The sequence below is a fragment of the Urocitellus parryii genome, chromosome X (assembly GCF_045843805.1).
Source record: "Urocitellus parryii isolate mUroPar1 chromosome X, mUroPar1.hap1, whole genome shotgun sequence".
NCBI classification, from domain to species: Eukaryota; Metazoa; Chordata; class Mammalia; order Rodentia; family Sciuridae; genus Urocitellus; species Urocitellus parryii.
Window position 1 is genome coordinate 52,761,202 of NC_135547.1, and position 5,195 is coordinate 52,766,396.

Consider the following 5,195-nt stretch of genomic DNA (forward strand, 5'->3'; position numbering starts at 1 on the left):
AAACCCAAGTTAGTAAAAATTATGATAAAAAAGGAAATATAATGACAGACAGTATTGAAATACAGAAGATAATCAAAAACTATTTTGAAAACTTATACTATGATAAAATAGAAAATATTGAAGGCATCAACAAATTGCTAGATACATATGATCTGCCCAAACTGAATTGGGAAGACATATACAATTGAAACAGATCAATTGCAAGGAATGAAATAGAAGACACTATCAAAAGCCTACCAACAAAGAAAATCCCAGGACCAGATGGATTCTCAGCTGAGTTCTACAAGACTTTCAAAGAAGAATCAATACCAATACTCCTCAAATTATTCCATAAAACAGAAAAGGTGAGAACCCTTCCAAACTCAATCTATAAGCTTAATATCATCCTGATACCAAAGCCAGACAAAGACACATCAAGGAAAGAAAACTTCAGACCAATATCCCTAATGAGCATAGATGCAAAAATTCTCAATAAAATTCTGGCAAATTTCATAAAAATTATGAAAAAGATAGTGCAACATGATCAAGTGGGATCCACCCTAAGGATGCAAGGTTGCTTCATCATATAGAATTCAATAAACATAATTCATCACATCAGCAGTCTTAAATATGAAAATCATATGATCATCTAAATAGATGCAGAAAAAGGCATTTGAGAAAATACAACAATCTTGCATATTCAAAACATTAGAAAACTAGGGAAAATAGGAACATACCTCAACAATGTGAAAACTGTTTATGCTAAGCCCAAGGCCAACATCATTCTAAATGGAGAAAAATTGAAAGCATTCCCTCTAAGAACTGGAACAAGACAGGGATGCCCTCCTTCGCCATTTCTATTCAACATCGCCATGGAAACTATAGAGCAACTAAATAGAAAAGGGAAATTAAAGGGATAAATATAGGAAAATAAGAACTAAAACTATCACTATTTGCTGATGACATGATTCTATATTTAGAAGGTCTAAAACAATTCCACCAGGAAACTTCTAGAAATAATAAATGAATTCAGGAAAGTAGCAAGATATAAAATCAATACCCATAAATCAAATGCATTTCTAAATATCAGTCATGAACCCTCTGAAAAAGAAATTAAGAACACTACCCCCATTCACAATAACCTAAAAAATAAAATAAAATACTTGGGAATCAACCTAACAAGACAGGTGAAAGAACTCTACAAAAAAAACTGCAGAATACCAATGAAAAGTTGAAGAAGATCTTAGACGATGAAAATATCTCCCATGTTCTTGGACAGAAAGAATTAATATTGTCAAAATTACCATACTACCAAAAGTGTTATACAGATTTATTCCAATTCTAATTAAAATCTCAATGACATTCCTCATAAAAAAAGAAATCATGAAATTCAAATGGAAAAATAAGAGACCTGCAAGAGCCAAAAATACTTAGCAAGAAGAGTGAAGCAGGAGGCATCACAATACCAGACCTTAAATATAAAGTCACAAAAACAGCATGGTATTGGCACCAAAATAGATATGTAAATCAATGGTACAGAATAGAAGACACAGAGACAACCCCCCATAAATGTGGTTATCTCATACTAGACAAAGGTGCAAAAAAAAAAAAACTACAGTGGAGAAAAGATAACCTGTTCAACAAATGGTGCTGGGAAAACTGCAGCAAAATGAAAATAAACCCTTATCTCTCACCATGCACAAAACTCAACTCAAATTGGATCAAGGACCTGGGAATTAGACCAGAGACCCTGTATGTAATATAAGAAAATGTAGCCCTAAGTTTTCATCATGTCAGATGAGGTCCTGACTTTCTTAACAACATTCCTAAAGCACAAGAAATAAAATCAGGAATCAATAAATGGGATGGATTCAAACTAAAAATATTATCCTCAGAAATGGAAACAATAATGTGAAGAGAGAGCCTACAATATGGGAGAAAGTCATTACCACATGCACATCAGATAGAGCACTAATCTCCAGGATATACAAATAACTCAAAAAATTAATAACAAAAAAATAACAAAACAAAGCAACAACAATAACAACAACAAAAACCAAATAACCAAATCAATAAATGAGCTAAGAAACTGAACAGACACTTCTCAGAAGAAGATATACAATCAATCAACAAATATATGAAAAAATGTTCATCATTTCTAGCAATTAGAGAAATGCAAATCAAAACTACTCTAAGATTTCATCTCACTCCAGTCAGAATAGCCAGTTATCAAGAATACAAGCAAAAATAAGTGTTGGCAAGGAAGTGGGGAAAAGGTATACTCATACATTGATGGTGGAACTTTAAATTGGTGGAACCACTCTGGAAAGGAATATGGAGATTCCTAGGAAAACTTGGAATGGAACTGCCATTTGATCCAGCTAGCCCACTCCTCAACCTAAACCAAAGGACTTAAAATCAGCATGCTACAGTGATGCAGCCACATCAATATTTATAGCAGCTCAATTCACAATAGCTAAACTGTGAAACAAATCTAGATCCCTTCAATACATGAGTGGATAAAGAAATTGTGGTATATATATACACAATGGAATATTACTGAGCATTAAAATATTATAAAATTATGGCATTGTCAGGTGGATGGCATTGGAGAATATCATGCTAAGTGAAGTAAGCCATTCCCAAAAACCAAAGGCCAAATGTTTTCTCTGGTAAGTGGATGCTGATCCATAATGGCAGGGTGGGGGCAGAGATGTGAATAATGGAGGAACTTTAGATTGGGCAAAGGGGAGGAAGGAGAGGGGAGGGGACATGGCAATAGGAAAGATTGTGTACTGTGATGGACATCAATACCATAGGTACATGTAAGATTTCTCTAACAGAGGAACTCTACATCTTATACAACCAGAGAAATGTAAAGTTGTGCTCCATTTGTTTGCAATGAATCAAAATGTATTTTGCTGTCATGTAGAAGTAATTAGAACAAATAAAAATTTATTGATTTTAAAAATGTACATAAATTTCTAGTTAGTATGAGAGGTCAAACACACTCTTCTAAACACTTCAGTAAAGCTACAAAACTTCTTTAATTCACAAGGGCAAAGTAAACAGAAAAGGAAGAAACAGGCAACAGCATTTTAGAAGTGCTGACCAAATTTTGGCATACAGGGTAGAGCTAGGTGAATTACAACTGATTCAAAAGGGTGAAGAAAGTAGACACTGTGTGTCTTTTAATAGTTGTTTAAAGGCAGCCCTGAATTACAATTTAGTCTTATAAAGTTAAAAAAAAATTAAAAAGTAAAATCTACCTTGTTGTCGTATCATGCTAACTTTTTTTTTTTTTTTTTGGAACTGGGGATTGAACCCAGAGAAGCATTTAACCACTGACTCATATCCCCAGCCCCTTTTAAAGTTTTTTTTCTGCGACAGGGTGTTGCTAAATTGCTTTATGGCCTCACAAGTTGCTGAGGCTGTCTTTGAACTTGCAATACTTCTGCCTCAGCCTTCTAAGCTGCTGGGATTACAGGCAAGAATCACCATGCCCAGCTCTCATGTTGATTTTTAAAAACATCTGAAATTTTAGATCAATTATCAAATGTGGGAATTGTTAAATATTCTTTATTTAATATTATGTATACGCCACACTTAAATGTCTTTCCACAAGGAAAAGACAGAATTTTAGATATAGTGATTTCTAATTAAATTGGCATGGTCAACAAAAATATTAAGTAGACACTGCTTCCTTATCTTCAACCATTGACTTTAATAGGCTAATCAACACAAATTGAAACACATGTGAATCTTGCTTGGTTCTGAGACAGTAAAGGGATTTCCCCCATATTCAAACTCATTCACATAACTAGTTATATAAACCTAGATATAAAACCAATTTTGAGATGGATTTCATGGTTTTTTGTGAAATATTAACAATTATTAATAAAATCCAACCATAATTTTAGAAAGGAAAAACTATGATATTATTTGCTGAATTGGGATTACAATCAAATTTTTAAAAAGATCATATTTATTTAACTATAACTTAATTTTACTTAAATCAGGACTGGCCCAAAAAAAGTGTTCTGTAAGCCATTCATGATCTGAATTCTGGTGTATCACATCAGTTAAATTATGGTGTGTAGCTGGTTATGATGGCATACACCTATTATCCCAGTGGCTCCAGAGGCTGAGGCCGGAGCATCCCAAATTCAAATCCAGCCTCAGCAATTTAGTGAGGCCTTAAGCAATTTAGCAAGAGACTATCTCAAAATTAAAAATAAATAAATAAAAAGGGCTAGAAATTGGCTCAGTCATAAAAAACCCCAAGGTCCAAGCCACAGTGCCAAAATAAATAAATAAATAAAAAGTAAAAAAAAAATTGTAGTGCACATAAAAAAAAAAAAAAAAAACATGAGACATTTCTGTTTGGTAATAAATAAGGTAGTGGCTAGTACTCATTAGTACATTAGTATTTTTTTTTTCAGGGCCAAGGACTGAAGTCAGAGCCTTGAGCATGCTAGGCAAGCACTCTGCCACTGAGCTAAATTCCCAAACCCTCATTAGTAGTTTTTCTGAGGTAAGCTATTAAGTCTCTTTTCTCTGTTCTTAAGGTCAGCAAAGATATTTTTGTTCCAGTGATGTACTTTTGGGGATTCTCCAAATACTCCATCAGTGTATACTCTCCCCAGATAATGCCTTTGTTCTTATTGGTTTCTGTGTAAGAGTATCCAGCAGTCTGACCTGTCTTCTGTCCAAACAGTCCATGGAGATTCGGCCCAGTCTTGTGCTTGCCTCCATAGTATGGCATTGGGCACATTTCTGAACAAAAATGTTCTTGCCCTTCTCAACATTACCCATTTTTAACTAGCTCTTTCGTCTTAGCTTAAGGAAGTTTCCTGCTCAGAAGCTAGACATCCTGCTCCGTTACCCAAGGACAGGCTGTTCTACCATTTTTTTCTTTAAAAATAAAACCCCACCTAACAAGACCAATTCAGTTGTGAGTAACAAAGGTAGATCATTTTTAAATCTGAGGAGCTGGGGTTGTGGCTCAGTGGTAGAGCACTTGCCTTGCATGTGCGGGAATCTGGGGACCTGGGTTCAATCCTCAGCATCACATAAAAATAAATAAACAAAATAGAGCTATTGTGTCCAACTACAACTAAATATATATATATTTAAATATGATCAAAGATGTCACCTATGTCATTATGCCCTTTCTGCACCATGGAAGTCTGAACTACGTAATTTCCTGGGACACA

At 34.4% G+C, this 5,195-nt stretch overlaps 1 pseudogene; it reads right to left on the reverse strand.

Annotated features, from left to right (window-relative positions):
- Positions 1 to 4,477: 4,477 nt before the first annotated feature.
- LOC113199421 (cytochrome c pseudogene) lies at positions 4,478 to 4,794 on the reverse strand (annotated as a pseudogene).
- Positions 4,795 to 5,195: the final 401 nt, after the last annotated feature.